Source organism: Phoca vitulina, unplaced genomic scaffold (genome assembly GCF_004348235.1).
Source record: "Phoca vitulina isolate PV1807 unplaced genomic scaffold, GSC_HSeal_1.0 scaffold27, whole genome shotgun sequence".
In the NCBI taxonomy this organism is placed as follows: Eukaryota; Metazoa; Chordata; class Mammalia; order Carnivora; family Phocidae; genus Phoca; species Phoca vitulina.
Window position 1 is genome coordinate 22,018,459 of NW_022589730.1, and position 19,465 is coordinate 22,037,923.

General features: G+C 39.9%; 1 protein-coding gene and 1 pseudogene across 3 annotated transcripts in view; one reads left to right on the top strand and one right to left on the bottom strand.

The window, feature by feature from the left end:
- DCC (DCC netrin 1 receptor) overlaps window positions 1–19,465 on the bottom strand; it is a 1,149,203-nt gene that overhangs the window by 997,332 nt on the left and 132,406 nt on the right. The gene's annotated exons all lie outside the window — the stretch shown is intronic.
- On the top strand, window positions 9,037–12,002 carry LOC116643839 (annotated as a pseudogene).

Genomic DNA, 19,465 nt, shown 5'->3' on the forward strand with positions numbered 1-19,465 from the left:
GAGAACCTTAGTCCAGATTTAGGGCAGAGTATTAGAAGAATAAAAGATACAAGCTGCCCAGTAATCAGCCCCCATTCTGTCCCTGCATAGAATGGCAAAGGTCCTTTGAGCTGGGGTGGCAAAGGGTGGCGAAGGGGCAAGAGTCCAGAGAGGAGAAGTTAAAATCTCTTAAAGACAATTACATCTCTGAGATTGTGGGGGGATGGGGGGGTGGCAGGATCAAAGTGACAGAGACCCTCAATTTACATTTGAAATTTGTGAGAGTAGAGGGTGTTTTATTCTGCTTTCCACCTGAAGCATTCCTAGCATACACATCTCTGAAGAGCTCCCCATCTCCCCTTGGCATAGAAGGGCAAGCAGACTCACTTGGAGAGAATGTCCAGGCAGATGTGTTTAAACAGCTTCCCTGAGTAACCTAAATACCCAACAAGGCTCAAGAAGCAGCCAAATATTTTCCTCAAGTAACTGTGAGTGGTGTAAATGAGACAGCACACATAGGTGCCAAGAGGGTCCTTCTGATGAAAATGGGAGACCCTGCAAACAGAAGAGGCATGGATGGGGTGGCTGAGGTTCAGATGAGCACACAGCGACTTCAGATGTCAGCATGGAGGAGCTACAAAAGCCAAGAACAGATGGACTGATGGGTATCTCAGCAGATGGAAACATGGAGAGATTTCTCTCTCCAAAGTCATTCAAGGATGTAACAGAGGCTGAACTCAGGCCCATGGACTTGAAGGACAATCACATGCTTTTCCTACTAAATATTTATGCATATTTCTGCTCTCAGGGATGTTTGAATCCCCAGGTGATTTAGATTTAACACAAAGGCACTACTTCGCTTAGTCTTCTGTTTTTAGACCTTGGACATACATCCTGAGGTCAGCAACACACCACACCTGTAGGAAGGACAATCCTGGGTCCCAATGTGCCTGGAACACATGTGGTGTGACGACCTTCTACTCTCAAGTGTTCCACTTTCAATGATGAATTATATAGTCATTCAACCTTTAATTCCTATTTTTTTTCACAGTCTTGCTAATGTATTCCACTTTGGTATCAGACAAATATGACTTTATTGATATTGCTATGCTTATGTTTTTTGGAAGGTAAAATATAGAAGAGAATAAAATAATTTCCCTCCTTAATTTGACTGGGCTCTTCAGGTGAAATAGGCCCCTCGAAGGAGTAACACAGCTCAATATGGCAGTTTGCTTTCCTGAATCAAAATTCCAAATACAGTCAATGATATCGCACTAGCCTTGTACGGTGACAGATGGGAGCTCTACCAGTGGGGAGCACAGCATAACCTACAAAGAAGGTGAATCGCTATGGTGTGCACCTGATTCTAATGTAACACTGTGTGTCCACTAGACTGAAATAAAATCTGAAAAAAAATTCCAAATGGCAAATGTCTGGCCGACGTCTGACAAAGGCCAACATTCACAGGACAGCACAAACTAAAGAATGCAAATAAGAGAAACTGCAAAAAAACTGTTCTGGAATATTTGGAAATTCTCCCAGGATGTCACTGAATTCACTTCCACATCTGATTCTAAATGCCAGATATACACAAGTATGAGCTCCAGCCTCAGGGCTTTTAGAATATCCCAGAAGAATTATGTAGGTTACTGACTTGTGCTGTGTAGGCAGAAAGATAGACTTCGCATGTGGCAGGGCAATAAAGCAAGTATTTGTCAGCTTCCAAATTGGAACCAACAATGAATTGGCTATTTGCAACACTGCTATTTCTACAGGCATGATGCAAGCATCCTTTACTCCTGTATGATGGATGGCAGGATCAATTCTAGATGTGCAGTGGCCCGGTATATTTTATCATTATATTATCTTATAACAATAAGAAAATCTAAAATAGAAACCCCTCAAACAGGCAAGGATATCTCCTGCTCCCACTCTTCCAAGACTGCAGACTTGGAAAAATGACACGATCGTGTTTCTAATTAAGGAAATTTTAGGATGCATAGCTCCATGAGAAGGGATAGTAGTGATGAACACCCACACCAAGGAAATAAAAATAGTTACGAAGTTCTTATTTATAACTCAAAGGCTTTGAGATATATTTGATATTCTTGTTCCTACAGAGGTGAATTGAAAATTTGTTCTCTACTTACTCTGATATTGCTCTTCCAGATTACAATTTCTTAATTCTAACTTGTCAAAACAAAGTCTTAAAACCAAGTTATCCACTGGAATGACTATAAAACAACCCTTTACACAATATCGAGTATAAAAACCAAGTTCCTGAAGCGTTACGTCTTCTAAACATATGCGAAAACACAGAGCTGTGAGGCAGCGCCTCATATTTAGAACTCCCGGTGAGCCATTCACTCTTACTCCAAGAACCAGTGGATGATCAGGCAACTTTCAATGCTCCTTCCTTAGTCACAAACCATGGGTCTTGAGGAGATAACATTCATCTCTCTAATTTAACTCGTTCCATCTACATAATCAAGATAACATGGACTGCCCCCAAACAAGATAGACTTTCTAAAGCAACTTCCCAAGAGAAGAGGAACACAGATAAATCTGTTTTCTATCACACTGCTCCAGAAGAAAACTATTACATTGCCTTACGCAACAACTAATAAGGAGAAATATCCACCCAGAAATTGTGAGAGTGACTTATTATAGAGAAAAGAAAAGGGGACCTCAGAGATGACGGACATGGGTTTAAATCCTGCCTCCTCCGTTCTCAAGTGGCTTTCTTGGGCCAGCTACTTCGGCTCTCTGCAACTCCGTGTCTTCATCTGTAAAGACTCGGCAGCAATCACTAAGAACTGTTCACACTGACACTCGATGATTCCATCTGCTCTCCCTTTCCCAAATAACAGTTCAGAAGACTGAAATCTGACGTGATAGCTGTTCTCTTTTTTTTACATTACCTTCTGTGGCACAAACTTCTGCTTAAAAGAGACAACATAAAGGCATTCGGTTATGTGTGATACATGCATAGAAGGTGCGCTTAGAGGTTCATTCTTGAAACTGGCAAAGAGAAAGTGATTGTAGTTGGGAGACTGCAGTAAATTGATTCTGGCACGCCATTTGTTGCACAATTTACTAGACTCCAATTCTTTGCCAGATACCGGCTCCATCTTTAATAAAAGTGTGCTCAGAGTCTTGAAGAATAAGAGAACTGCTGCTCATCATTTCAGCAATAATGTTTAAACCCATGCACTTGGCTGAACAGGAACTGATGAACAAAATCTCTAATCCAAAATTACCAACGTGCAAAGATTTCAAATAAAGATGCTCTAAGAGCTGACTTTTTTCAGCTCAATGTGACGCAGTTACCTGGTGGATGGAATCTGTGACATCTTAGATCCAGTGGGCACTAATGTATTTTTAATGCCCCTATTTTGTATATTCAAAATAATAATGATAACACCACAAATTATTGATCATCTAATATGTGCATGTGTCAATGACTTTAAATGCTTTGCATACATTGCTTAATGTCTTCGATCCCCTTGAGAAATAAATATTTTATCCCCATTTTGCTGCTGAGGAAATTGAGGATCAAGGAGGCTAAGTCGCTCAGATCTCCCAACTCAGAAGCATCCTTATCCTCTCATCGCAGCTGGATTAAACAAAAATCATTTTGCAATCATTTTCCTAGAGCTGTAGTATTAAAGAAATGCTATTCAAGTTAATGTATGATATTTTTAAATGACACAAGTTAATTTTTAGTGGACAATTGTATTCACCTGAAGTTTTTGCATGGAAAGACAAAGTAGGGAGAAAATATTCAAGAAACCGATATGGGGGATAAAAAGGTATGGTCATTAGCATCAGAATAACTGCACAACAAAGGAAGCTTGTGCAGCATGTCCTGCAACAAGTATTGCGTTGTCACTAATCGTCTTTTTTATTTATTCCAAACTCAGTCCTACAGGATGGCCTGCTTCCCCACATGATAAATCCAAATGAATGAAATAGCAAGGGGTGAAGTCCTCCCTAAGAGATCACTCCTTCCGGATGCTAATGCGTGGCTTCTGCTCAAAGTGGTTGTGAACAGCATCTTCATTTGCCATTCATGAATCCTTTACATGCGTCCTTGCACCCCTGGCTCGATGATGCATTGTTTGCAGGCATTTGACAATAGCTCACCTCGAGCAGGAAATGCACGGTGCAGCCACTTCGTGGTCAATGTTTGTAACACGTCAAAAACACCTGTGCCCCGTCACGTGCATTTCTTCTCGGTGTGAGCAGAAAATCTAGGGACAATTATGTTTCGAGAAAAGGACTGCATTTCTAAAGTCATAAGGAATCAGGGACCCTAGCCCCAGCTGAAAATACTGAGGGAGCAGAAGAGTGGTGTCAGGGAAAGGTGTTAATTCATGCCAATATCAGCCCAAAGCCAGCAAAGCAGTGAGATAATGTAGAGGGTTTATGCCTAAGTCATACACTCTTTCCTCAGGCTTTAAATTGTGATGGGACATAGATAACTCTTGAGAATGATTAATGGGGACCTTACCCGAGTCCCCATCTGTTTGCACCATGAGCCACTAATGCAAACATTTCCCAAAGCAAGTGAGGGAAATTCTGTCTTGGGAGTCATTAACAAGGGACTGGGCAAAGCATTAGAAAATCTACAGCAGGGAACAATGCAGAATGACTCCCCAGGGAGTCAACTCATGCTGACCTAATATTTAAGATTGATAGTTGACAATGTTGAAACATTAATAGTAAATAAAATGCACTGAAAGGTCTTTGTTAAGCAAAGACCTTGCATTAATGATGGTTGCCAAATAGGTATCTGATGAGGGGAGGGGTGGGGAAAGGAAGAAAGAATACTCTCTCCAAAGACAGGAAGGCAGAGCTGGTTTTCTCCGGGCGTTGGGAAAGTAGACGAAATAGTAAAGATTCTACAGTTCAGGCCTTCTCTGGAGCTTAAGTCTCTTCTAGATACTACAGAGAACTGGCTCTTCAAAATGAGCCTCTAATGAATACCTGGTAACCCCTCCACAGAGAAGACAGATGTATTTTCATACCTCTTCTCCCATGGTAGAGATGAGGAAATAGACCAAAATGATGCTTGGGAAAACTGAAACCGTTCAGCAAACCGGAAGACTCCAGAGCAGGAAAGAACGGGCTGTCACTTCAATTGGCAATCATTCACTACTAAGCTCAACCCGATCATTTGAACTCCTTTGAATTCCTCAATCTTTGATCAGCACCATCTGCATTCAAGGAGCTTGTAACTTAGCTGGAGGAATCGGATTATGCTACCAGAAATTTATAAGGTCTTGTTTAAATACGGAAGAGACACTGTTAACAAGGACAATGGGGCATTGCAGAGGGTGGGGATGATTGTGGGTGGTGTCACAGGAGAAGATGTTAGGGAGAGAGGGAACTACGTTGGGCACCACCACGGACTGAACAGCATCCCCCCAAATCCATATGTGGAAGCGTTATGCTGCAATGTGACTGTATTGGGACACGGGGCCTTCACAGAAGTAATGAAGGCTAAACGGAGTCATCAGGGTGGAGCCTTGATTCAATAGGATTAATTCCCTTACAAAGAGACACGCCAGAGAGCTTGTTCTCTCTCTCCCACTCTGTGAGGACACAGTGAGAAGGTAGGTGTCTGGAAACCAGGAAGAGTGCTCTCACTAGAAACCAATCCTTACAACACTTGATCTGGGACTTCCAGCCTCCAGAACTGTGAACAATACATTTCTGATAAGTTGAAGCCACACAGCTCATGGTATTTGATATGACAACCCAACCAAACCAAGACAGGAACTGAGGGCAGCCAGGACCCCCAGAAAGGTAAAGGAAATGATACTGGGGTCCAGCCTGCCACCTCTTCTTGTCTAAGCCTATGAACGAAGAATCATTTTTACATTTTTAAATGACTGGGAAAACACCAAAAGAAGAACGTTTATGGCATATGGAAATCATATGGAATTCACATTTCAATGCCCATGAATAAAGTTTTATTGGAACATAAGCACATTCACACCGTTATGTGCTATAGCTTCTTTAACATTATTACAAGAGAGCTGGGTTGTGGTGGCAGAGACCGGATGGCCTCAATAACCTAAACTACTTACTAGCTGGCCCTTTACAGGAAAAATCTGCCAACCCTTGGTCTAGATTGGCACTTCTTAAACTGTACTGTATACATGTATCACCCGGGGGGTTTGTTAAAATGCAGATTCTGATTCAATGTATCTGGTTGGAGCTTGAGTGCGTGCATTCCCATAAACTCCAGGTGATGTTACTGTTACTGTATATTAACTACAACTTGGTTAGGAAGATTCAAAAATCCACTTTATCTAAGATCCTGGTCTTCATTTAGACGAACATCTTCCTTAAAGATCTGGTTGATTGGGTAATCAGCACCCACTACTAACAGAATTATCTTAGGATGCACCTTAAAATTTAAAATCCAGTTCTAAACAGGGGATGGGTAGGACTAAAACAGAAAGGGAATCTCTGATTTACACGTTTGCTTTTGAAAGCCACTCTAACAAGGAACATATGTCAAAACTGACCATTTGCTAATATTAATGTATGTTAATGTAATGATTTCTTTTTCACTTTTATGTTTTCCTCTTGATAATTATTTTTCATTATGTGTAAAATGGCTGTTTCCTTTCTATGTTATACCCAAATCTCTTTTTTGAAGATATGAAAAGAGGCCAATCTCCCTCTCTCTCCTTTAAGCTTTTAGAGTAAAACATCTAAAAGTAAATATTGAGATTTAAACTGATGAGAAACAGATTGGGTATTGCCTGTCAACGCCCCAAAGGCCACAAAATAAATGGTAAGGTAACGGCAGCCTCAGCTCATTAAAATGCAGCCTGTATTCACTGAGATTTCATATGCATGTCTTCCCTCCACAGTCTCCTTAACAGATGTCATCGAATCAGATCTACAGGGCCAGAGAAATGAAGTGCAAATACCACCCCAGGAGCCACCGAGACCCAAGCTGCGGGCGCCCCAGCCTGTGAACCACACATGTGCAAGTGCATGGGTGTAAATTCATCAGGCCAAAGCCCAACATGTCATCTGAACCAAAAGTAAAACCTGGCATTTTAGGGATTTCGCTCCAACAACTCTCTGATGTTTTAGTACAGAGTGCCTATTCAGGCCTCATATAAAACTAGCTATGCTATTTTGTAAACTATATGGACAAATATACTGCATATTTCTACACTGTCCTCAGTGTCAACATTATGAATAATTAAGCTTTATTTTTTGTGGGTTTTGTTGATTTCTACACTTTTGATTGCTAAGTGCAGCACAAAATATATCCGTGTCATAAGTTACCCAATTATCTTTGGCCTGTATTTACATTATCCATATCCTATGGTGAAAAGGGTAAGGAATGAGAAAGAGGACTAAGGGGTGATGAGTTATTTCACTTCAAGCCAAAATAGAGGCTGAGCTATAATCAAGATGAAGGATAATATTGCTACCCATTATGGAATCCTTAGTATGTACTATGTATGGCACATAGCATATTAAGGTGAAATAACATACATAAGGCATTTAGTATAATAAAAGGAAGAAAGCAATAAATATATTCTCCTTTAATCATCCTTACGAACATAGGAAGGTTGATCTCTGCCAATTTTACAGATGGTGAAAGTGAAGTATAGACAGAGACAGGACTTTGACCACAGTTGCACAGACAGTAAGCTACTTAGCAAGGGCTGGAGGTCCCTGATGCCAAAGCCTCTGTCTGCAGCTGCTAGCAATGTTGTCCCAAGACAATGCATCACAAAACTCCAGACAGCTAAGAAACAGCATTCAAAGCTTTAAAACCTCCCAACCCCACTCAACTGAAGGGCAAAACCCCTTGGGATGATTTATTTTGTAAAATGACGTTGGTTTGCAATGTCTGCTTCTCGTGCGGCAAACCAGAACTTCTGCCAAGACAAACTAGAAAAGCTGGAAAAATACCAAAAAAATATATATTTTTTTAAAAGTATCAGATTTTTGCTAAAGCAATGAGAACTAAAAGGGTGAAGATTTCAGAGAGAGGAACAATTCAATAAAAGTGAGCTGATATTCTACAGAAACTTTTTCCTTGGGGGCATTTGCCAATTCTCAGTGCGGAGAAAGAACCTAAGAATCCGAGATTTGCCTGGGCACAAGGCCTACAGGCAGGAAGAGAGAAATCAGTAGGTTTTCTGTGGTTTTGCAGAGACAAAAATGAAGACTTGAACAATCAGGACACTTCTGAGAAGAAGGAAAGAAAATGGAAACAATGTCAGTTTTCTCCCCAAGATGTATGCCCAAGTCTGAATTATATGGGAGGATAAAGAGGTAATTACAAAGCCTCTATGGGGAGAATGGAGTTTCCTACAGTCCTTGGCTGCTGAGGAGACAAGGATTAGAGGGTGAGACCGATTAAAGGTGGGGGAGGAGGTTTGGGGGGGGAGGTGCAGGGGCAGTGATCACACCAGGCTCTTTGTTCAAAGCTTTAGAGGACTATATCCTAGGAACAAAATGAATGAGAGAAACTGCAACCTGGCCTGACTCAACTCAGTCCCTTATTGTGTTAAACTGATCATCTCCTACTCCATCTTCCTAGCAGAGAGAAGAGTAAACCTCTAGCCGGGAAGATAACAGAAGCTGAATAAACTATTTGTTATATATATGCAGTATTTTATCATTCAACCAAGAGTGACTAAACAAGACAAGATACAGGACAATATTTAAAAAAAAAAATAGAAATAGACCCACAGTGAGCAAATATTTTAATTAGAAGTTCAAGAAAATACAGAACAAGCTGGAGAAAACAGATGAAAAGAATGGATAATTTCATCAGAGAACTGGAATTTATTAAAGGAACCCAATGAAGCTGTTGGAACTATAAAACATAATAACTAATATTAAGAACCTAATGGATGAGTTTATCAGCCAATTAGACATTGCATAAAACAAGGTTAATAGAATGGAGAAAGTCAACAAAAAAGCTCAGCATTTTTTTAAACAAAAAATATAGAAAAAATGAAGAGATGGTGCGATACAATATAAATATGTAACATCAGGTAGTTGGGATACTATTGAGAGAGAAAATGAGGCAAAAGCAGTCTTTGAAGACAATGTCTAAAGGTTTTCCAAACTGATTAAAGATTAACTCTCAGATTGAAAAAATCTCAGTGAACTTCAAGCAAGATAATACCAACACACACACACACTCTCTCTCTTTCTCCCTCTCTCTCTCTCTCACTGCCCCCCCCCAAAATTAGCCAAATTGCTGAAAGCCAAAACCATGAAAAACATTAAAAACAGAGAAAACAGATTTTTTTTTCAGTAAACTTATAACTGACTTCTCAACAGAAATGATGGAAGCCAAAGAAACTAGCAGGTTACCTAGAATTCTACACCCCACCAAAATATCCTCCAAAAGTAAAGATGAAATAAACACATTTTCAAATAAACAAAAGCTGAGAGCCGTTTCCTCCGGCTGGCAGCATGGAGACCGCGCGAGATGCCTGGAGTCACCGTCCCCAGCAGGAGTGTATCAGAGCTCCCGCAGCCTTCCTGGCCAAGTCTGGGAAGCTGCAGGTCCCAGATGGGCGGACGCGGTCAAGCCGGCCAACGTCCCCACGATGAGAACTGGCTCTAAACATGAGCTGCTTCCCCAGCACAACACCTGTCCTCCAGGGCAGCACTGGGGCGGCTCCATGACCAAGATCTACAGGGGAAATCAGAGAAACAATGTCTTGCCCGGCCACCCCAGCAGAGGCTCCAAGAGCATGGCCTGAAGGGTCCTCCAATCCCCAGAGGGGCTGAATATGGTGGGAAAGGGCCAAGATGGGGGTCGCAAACTGACAGCTCAGAGACAGAGAGATCTGGACAGAATCGCCGGACAGGGGGCAATGGCCAACAAGAAGCATTAAGACAAATGCTGGGTTAATAAATTGCCTCATTCCTTAAAAACACACACACACACACACACACACACACACACACACACAAAACTGAGTTTGTCACTAGCAAACCTGCACCAAAGAAACTTCTAAAGGGAGTTCTATAAGCAGAAGGAAACAAGGAAATGCCAGATGGAAACAGAAAGGGTAAATATATGGGTAACTGTATTTCAATGGCAATTAATGGTTTATGGGCTTTAGACCATATTTAGAATTAAAATTCATAACAAAAATCAGAGGACAGGAAGGGATAAGTACAATTAGAGTATTCAAAGATGCTACCTTTATCAATAGTAATTTGATTTTAAAATCAAATTGTAATACAAATCGAAACACAAAAATTGATGGTAATAAATCAAAAGCACATGTTGATGTCTCTAGGGTATCCACTAACAAAAGAGTAAATGAATATATAACTAACAAGTTAGTAGAGTGAAAAAAATGGAATAGTTATAAAATGTTTAATTTTACAAAGGCATGAAAGGAGAGACAGGGGAATATTGAAATCACTGGGATTAATAGGAAAAAAAAATGATAGATATAAAGCCAGGGATGTCAATAATTAAGTTCCAATGGATAAAATATTCTAATTAAAAGGTTAAGATTACCAGACTGGTTAAACATTAAGGACACAGAAAGCTGGGAATGTTAAGGATGCAAAAAGACATACCATGCAAATCTCACCAAAATAGGCTGGTAGGACTATAATAACAGGGGCACTTTCAGATTTCTTTTTGAGGAGATCCTAGGAAAGTAAACCCATTCTACAGAAGAAAATCGAACTTCTTATCTTCTTGTGGGTTTAAATTGTTCTTATGTTTTGTGTAATTAGTGTTCTGTATTGAAAAACAAAATGAGACAAACAGAGATCCTGATACTTTCTTGCAGGAAGACCGGTGAGCTTTTCAAGCTGGGACAACAGCTCCAGAGCGCCTTTGGCTCCCAGCTTACAGGGCTAGCCCTTGACATTGACAGGAACCCGGAGGAAACGTAGAGAATCAGAACCACCCACAGCATGACCATGGTGTACACACACACACACACACACACACACACACACACACTTCTAGAGGTTTTTATAAACTTTTTATAAACTTCATTTCCAGAAGTCAAACATCCTGAGTCATTTCCTATGGCTTGGTTTATCTTTTAACGGAATACACCGACCTACCTCTCCTTCCTTCCTTCTCTTCCCTTTAAACCCTTCCTCTGCAATCAGCAAATTAATCTATCTCCTCAACCTCTTTCTCAACATGCCCCTCCACTTCGTGGCCTTAACTGAACCCTAGCTGTTTATGGTCATGCCTGTGACCACGTATCGTAAATGATGACTCTGCAAATGGCACCACTGCCTCGCTCCTCTCTTCTTTTATAGAAGCGTGGGTCTGGCAGAACCACCAGAGGGTGTATGTCCTCTCTTGTGTACCTTCCATCAATCTCACCTAAGTAGCTAAACATTTCTGGAGAAAATCATACACACTCTCTGGCAACACTACTCTGCTGTGGCAGCCTAAGTTTTCCAGTCATTATGATAAAGTATTACGTCTTGTCCTTTCCCCCCATTAAACTTTCCCCGTATCTGCCTTCTCTCTCATAGCTCTCTCACACTTCAGCGAGAAAAGAGAAATCATGCAATGTGAATTTCTCCGTCTTCTCACAAGCAAAACTCAAATCTACCTGCAGGGACATCTCTCTTCTCCTCTCTTCCTGCTTCAATGCAGAAAATTATCCCTGCTTCTAAGACCATTCTCTCTCTACACAGTCTGGACCCATCTTTTCCCCTTAAGGACCTGGAGTGATTCTCCTCCTCTTTCCTGCATCATCAGGTTCTGACTCACTCATTAACCATTCTTATCAATATTTTAAAACACTCTGATTTTCTTAAAACAAGTATTTTGTTTTTATAGCGACCTTTATAGCTATGGTTACATTTCTCTGCTCCCCTCTCAAGAGCTGTCTACTTAATATCTTCTCCCAAATGTTCACCAGCTCTCCTACTCCAAGATCCTCTAATTAAGAGAATCAACATATTGTATTGTGAGATCTAATGAATGTGCATTTCCTACTCAAATTTTCAGAAATATTTGTGCATTTCACCACTCCTTCATTTGTGAAATAATTTCATTTTTTTTTCTTTTTTGTAAGAGAGAGAGAGAGAGTACAGCAGCACAAGCTCGGCAGGGAGAGGGGCAGAAGGGGGGGCAGAGGGAGAGGGAGAGGGAAAGAGAGAGAGAATCTTAAGCAGGCTCCACGCTCAGTATGGAGTCCGACGCCAGGCTTGATCTCAAGACCCTGAGACCATGACCTGAGCTGAAATCAAGAGTCAGACACTTAACTAACTGAACCACCCAGATGCCCCCTTCCTTTGGTTTAAATACCACTATTCTCTCCTGCTTTTCATCCTATGTCACTGGCTATTCCTCCTTCCCTTAACTTCTTCTTCTTTTTTTTTTTTTAAGATTTTATTTATTTATTTGACAGACAGAGACAGTGAGAGCAGGAACACAAGCGGGGGAGTGGGAGAGGGAGAAGCAGGCTTCCCGCTGAGCAGGGAGCCCCATGTGGGACTCGATCCCAGGACTCTGGGATCATGACCTGAGCTGAAGGCAGCCGCTTAACGACTGAGCCACCCAGGCACCCTCCTTCCCTTAACTTCTAATCACTGGTTTTCCCCAGGGCATGGTCTTGGGACACTTCTTTTCTCTGGGCATACCCTGTCTACTGTTAAATTTACATCCCTCTTAGACCAGTCCTCTGAGCCCCAGATAAATATCATCACCTAAATGTCCTAGAGGAACACAAAACATCCCATCCTCCATTAACCTATTCTTTCTCAGCCATCCCCAAACTAATATGCATCAACAATTTAAACCCAGACAACTGCTCAGGTAAAAATCCTGTATATTCTTGGGTTTCCCTTTTCCCTTAGTCCCCACATGTAATGTTTCAGTCATTTCTGTCCAGTCTGCCTAACTCTCTGCAAATATTTAAATTAATAACATTATGTATTAATATCATTATTTCATAAATATTAATAAAGCAATATTATATCTATATCTATATATCTCCTGCCCATTCATTTCTCTGTCTTCATTGACACCACTAGAGTCCTGGTCAACCCCTCTCACCAGCACTACTGAAACAGCCTTCTCACTGGTCTCTGCTTGAGCTCATGCCACTATAATCCAGTCTCTGCAAGCATCTGGAGAAACACTTTAATTTCTATTTTGAAATAATTACAGATTTAAAGAGGTTGCAAGAATAGTACACAGAAATTGTGATGTACCCTTCATCCAATTCCCCCCAGTGGTTATATCTTGCATAACTATAGCAATTAGCAAAACCAGGAAATTAACAACTGGACAATGAGTGTATACCATGCTACCACACACAGATTCAAGTAACAACTACTTCAGGGGAGAAATCCACTGAAAGTTAAAATGATCACACCACTCCCTCTGCTTAAAGTCCTTTAACAATTTTTCATTTTATTTAAACAAAAATCCAAACTCTTTGCCCTGGCCTACATGGTCTGCTCCCTGCCCACTTTTCCACATTAATGCCTCTGGGTCCCTCACGTTCTGTGTTCCTGCTTCACTATCCACTTTCCTTCATTTCCCCAACAGGATGACCTTGCCCTTAACTCATCCCCTTTGTGCATGTTTTTCTCTTCATCTGAAGTACTCTTTCCCTAGCTCGCATATTACAAACAGATCACCCTATCAAATATCTAAGCCTGTTCTTTGTCAGTACCTGGATTTCCCTTCATGGATCAGACCACAGTTTGCAGTTACACATGCATTTGTTTGCATATTGACATCTGTATTTCTCCTCCGCCAGACTATAAATTCCACTGGGAAGATAAAATATAGGTCACGATCATCTTCTATCCCTATTTCCTAGCATAGGGCCCTGAAATATAATATATAGCAGGTGCTGCAGCTAATGAATAACTGAATAAATAAGGAGGGATTCAAAGAAAAGAGGAAAAGAAATTAGTAAAATAAGAAAAGGAAATTCGTGGTCTGAAAACATTCTGAGAGCCTTTAATGAAAGGCTCTACGTAAGGTTGGAGAGGTGTTAAGTAGATCTAAAGTTGCTGGCCTCTGCAGTATGGCCCCCCTCCTGTGCGTATTTAATTCTAATTAATACTAATTGGATTTAAATCTGCATCAAGGAGGAAATTTTTTGTACTTGCATGCAACTCCTGAACATCAGGTCTGCAAGGCACAACTCCTTATTTCAACACAAACCCCTCTTTTTACTTTAGGAGCCATGAAGAAGCATCAGTACTGGTCCAGGGATATAACCTTTGCCCTTTCAGAATGGGGTGTGGTGCCCTTTCTGTCCCTAGCACCCAATGTCAAATAGTTTCCTACTATATAAACCAAATATCAATGATGCCCAACTCCAATGTCTTAAAAATAGTTATGGTAGACATCAAAGGAAAAGAGGAAGATTAATAAAACAGAAGAACATTCATGGTTTAAAAACTTTGGAGAATCTCTGACGAAAGACTAGGCAACTGAACGGAAAGAGCCCTTCACTGACAAGCAGGTACTTGGTTTCCAGTCCAGGCTCTGTTCCCAGCTAACTAAGACCAGCTACCTTATCTACCTTAGCTTCAGTTTTCTGGTCATTAAAGGAAAGGAAAAGACCCTTCTAGTTCATACAATGTATAAAGCTATTCTCCACCTAAACTTGTTATTTGTAAGTTGTCATGTGAATGGGAAAACAAAAAGAGAAAGAGAAAGAAAAAAATCACAGTTACTGTTGTCTGGTTACTGGTTTTTGAACAGGTGATCTCTTTTACATGAAGAAAACTTCCTATTTTCTTTGTCGCTTCACTGTAGCATGAGAGATGCCATTTTTTTCCTTACCTTGTTAAGAGCTCCTATTATAGAAATTGCCAGATCTATTAGTAAATCTTAATTACCACTTCTTGTGCTGCTTTTAGCCTCTAGTGGGGCAAAATTGCCATGATTTATGCTTTTCTAACAATGGTATTTTTACATTAGTAAGCAATTAAAGAGCCCAACAGCACTCCTGGGGACTTCAAAAAACTGTAGAAGGACTGCCATCATTTTGATTTATATCTACTCTAATTGTATTTACAGAAAACTTATAAAGGAGGAATACTGAGTCAAAATGTTTATGGTGCTTATAATAAATGTTTGTAAAAAGAGAAGCATTCATGCTCATGCTTCACATTGCCTGTAGGAGCATCATATAATGTTATAGAGAATGGGCTCAGACAGGTCACCTCAGGGTGATGATCAGTGTTGGGTCTTAGACTTGTCGACCCAGGAAATTCAGATGGAAGAGATTTCACTGGAGGGTGAAGCTTCTATATCCTGCGTCCTCTAGCAGGGTGACAGGTAAGCCTGATTTTAACTTGAAGAGGGAAGTTGTGGGGAACTGCATTCCTTTCCATTTAAAACAGCACGGAGACCTATTAAAAATATCCATTGTGAACGAGATAGCTAAAAAGGCAAGTTCTTCTGCAAGCAGTGAGTAGGATGAAGGCCAGGAATTACTGCTTCTCTTCTCCAAGACACAGACTATTGGAAATCAATCCTTCTAATTCAACAGAAAGATTTACTCCTCACATTTTTGAGGTTTCACCATCTAAGATTTATTTCTTTCCATTTTTATGTGTTTAGTTTTATTTTGCCTTCTGCAATATCTCTGTTCTCTATATTTACTATCAAAACCTTATTTATTATGCAGAAAAAAGGCTATATACAAGAATAATTGTAGAAAAATTATATTGGATTAGAATATGAATCCTTTAATTTAAATCTTTTTGAGCTACCCATATTTAACCAAAAGCTGATAGGAATCAAAACTCTACACTTTTCCTAGAGTCACAGAGCCTTCCCCCTGCGCAGCAGTACCAACATCATCTGAAGCTTGTGTGAATGCAGAATCCCTTCCTATCCCAGACTTCCTGGAGTGGAGTTGGCATTCTAACCAGAGATTCATGGGCATGTTCATGTTTAAGAAACCCTGTAACAGAAGATTAGCAGAAGATGATGGGAAGTCAGTGCTTCTGTCAGGACATTTTAAACATGATAACACAAGGTCCATAGCTCTAAAAAAAAAGATGAAGAAGAGGAAGATGAAGAAGAGGAAGAGAAAGAGGGAGGTGAGGGGTAGAAGGTGGAAGAAAGAGGGAAAGAAAGAGGAAGAGGGAGAAGAGGGGGACAAAGCATGGGGAGAGGAAGAATAGAAGAATAGAAGGAGGAGAGAAGTGGCAATGGCTTTTTCAAATTATGTCCAAAAAGTCCTCTTTTCTAAATTTGCCCTACAATGAACCAAATCTCTAATACCAAATTTACATTGTTGTCCTTTCCGCATTTGGGGCATGCAGAGAGCAGAAGGAACTTCTTTGACCTCAAGTTTCCTGCTTTGATAAAGCGTCTTACACATGCCTCCTGCCTAGAAACAATATGTGGCAGGTGGCTTAACCTTAACTGGAAACTTTGCATTTAAATAACCAAGTCTCAGTGTCTAGAGGGTGAGACTTTCACAACATTTCAGAATGAGCTCGGAGGGTCCCACAGATTAAGCAGCAGTCAGTGTCTGTTTGATGCCATTTCACATGAAGATTTCTAGAGAAATGGTAGAGCAGGAGGCAAGTCTTGTTTCATTTATGCATTTTCCTCTCTCTTTTCTACGGTAGCTTGTTCAACACCATTGCCGGTGTTAAACACGGGGAATATTCTCCTGCCTGCTTCCTCAGCAGGTACTCCCACATCAGACAATATTCTAATGGCTCACAAAAGCACGTTAATACTACAGGGACCAAGACAACCCCACACTGACTTTGTTTCCATTTTCTTCTCAAGTACTGCTGCTTCAGGAAAGTTTGAAGTTTATATTTTTTAATTAAATTATATTTAACTGGCAATTTCTGGTTAAAATCTCTATTACGAATTACAGATAATTGTGGAGTATTGAAGTATCTGAGGAAATGAAGTTACCAAAGAAGATCCTCACAAAATGAGGAATAATTCTAGAGAAAGTGAGCTTGGTGGTGGACAAATGGAGAATAAACACAAAACAGCCTCTTCTTTTTCCTTCTTTTTAAAGTTTGTCTTTCTGTCCTCAAATCTATGAAGATACACTGCTAATCAAGAATTAAAGAAATGTCTAGTTGGGATGAGGACAATTGGTCATATGCCCATGCAACCAAACCTTTGCCATTGTCTCTTTTTTTTTCCTCCTAGTTTTATTGAGATGTAATTGACATACATCCTTATATAAGTCTAAGGTACACAGCATGATGGTCTGACTTACATATTTTGTGAAATGATTACCACAAGTTTAGTTAGCATCTGTCACCTCATACAGATACAATAAAAAGAGAAAGAAAAAGAAAGAAATGTTTTTTTCCTTGTGGTGAGAACTTTTAGGATTTACACTCTTAATAACTTCCAAGTATATCATACAGCAGCAGCGTTAAGTATAGGCATCATGTTGTACATCACATCCCTAGTACTTATTTATATTGTAACTGGAAGTTTGTACCTTCTGACCACCTTCATTCAGTTTCCCCTTTCCCTATCCCCTACCTCCGGTAACAATAAATCTGATCTCTTTTTCTATCAGTTTGTTTGTTTAGATTTCCCATATAAGTGAGATCATACAGTATTTGTATTCCTCTGTCTCACTTATTTCACGTAGGATAATGCCCTTAATGTCCATCCATGTTGCCACAAATGGCAGGATTTCCTCATTTTTATGGCTGAATGATATTCCATTGTGTTTGTGTGTATACTTTCTCCACTCATTTGTCAATGGACACTTAGGTTGCTTCCATATTTTGGCTATTGTAAATAATGCTGTTATGAACATGGGGGTAGCAGATATCTGTTTGAAATGTTTTCATTTCCTCTGGACATATTCCCAGAAGTGGGATTACTGGATCATACGGTAAATCTATTTTTAACTATTTGAGAATCCTCCATACTATTTTCCATAGTGACTACACCGTTTATAATCTACCAACAGTGCACAAAATTTCCCTATTCTCCACATCCTCACCAGTATTTGGTGTCTCTTAACTTTTTTACATCATCCCATCCTCTTTAGTGACTAAGTGGCACTAGAAAAGATCTCAGGCTCCTAAAAACCTGAGTATCTTAAAGAAGACTCATATTCTGACCAGCCTTATAATCAGAGTGAACGTTTATGCAATTGTCTAAGAGCTGCTACATGAGTGTTTCGATGTCTCCTTTAATGTTTCTTCTTCTAATTAATTTAGTGCTTTTTATTATTTCAACATGTTTTTCATTATTGTTAATCACAACATCCCAGGGAAACAGAATGGGCAGACAATATTTTCTTCATTTTATAGATGAAGCACTTCTGGGTACAGAGTACTTTGATGAAAAAACAAGTACCCGAGTTCAGTTTAATACTATTCTAATATGCTGCTTAATATTTAATACCAATTAGCCTTTCCAACTTCATCTACATTTTACAATGATAGGGTTCCCTTTAGATATCTTAGTCACTGGTGATGCTACTGATTATTGCCACAGTTTGGCAAAGACTACTAAACTCACTTGATATTTGGAAAATCTAGAGATGGGCATGTATCCAATCCTTCCAGGTATCACTAATACTCCCAGTCCATAGCATAATATCTGGGAGCACTTTCAATACAGTTATTAATTCCTTTCTATCTAAAGGTTGCTGGGTGAATACATTCTATGCCTTTTCTTAGTTGTACATTCCAAGTATAAAATTTGAAACTACATCCTGCCTAAAAGAGTTTTTCTTGTTCCTCACAGAGAACAATAGCATATGTCTCTACTGTTTAAGAGATAGTGAATAATTTACCAAATCAGAACATTCTGTAAAAGACACTGTTTTGCTTTGATGCTCTTGTGTAACTGCCACTGACTTTAATGAGAATTACATACATCTGTCATTGGGCAGAATCAACCCCATTATTTATTAAAGCTGAAACCCACCATTTTCCATAAAGCTTTCCTCTAGTCAATAATTAACCGATATAAGACTCCGAGATTTGTGGTGCATACTCTATCTTTCTGATGAGCAAAACATGATGGTGAAAGAAAATGAGTCAGGGAGAAATGTTCTTGACCTGACAGTATTTTTCCTGGTTCCCAAAGCCGCATAACTAGATTTTCCATCTCTGATGATTAAAAGGGAAACGAATAGCATCAGTGATTGTTTGTTTCATTGCTACCACACAATCTGTTATGCTAAGTAATATGAGTTTATTTGATTAGTTGGTATAAATCAACTGCTTTATATTTTGCAGGATCACCAGGAGGACATAAGGACATGAGGTCCAGATGATTATCTTTGGGAATCAGTAAACCTGAACTCTATCTTTGTTACTCAAATGGCTCATCACTAGCCCAGTTATATTGGCAACTACTGGAACTTATTGGAAATAGGACCCCACACAGGTCTACTAAATCAGAAGTGCTGAGGTGTCCCCTATTACTGCTTTAACAAGCCCTCCAGGTGATTCTGATGCTCATCAAAGTTCAAGAACCACTGATCCAAACAAT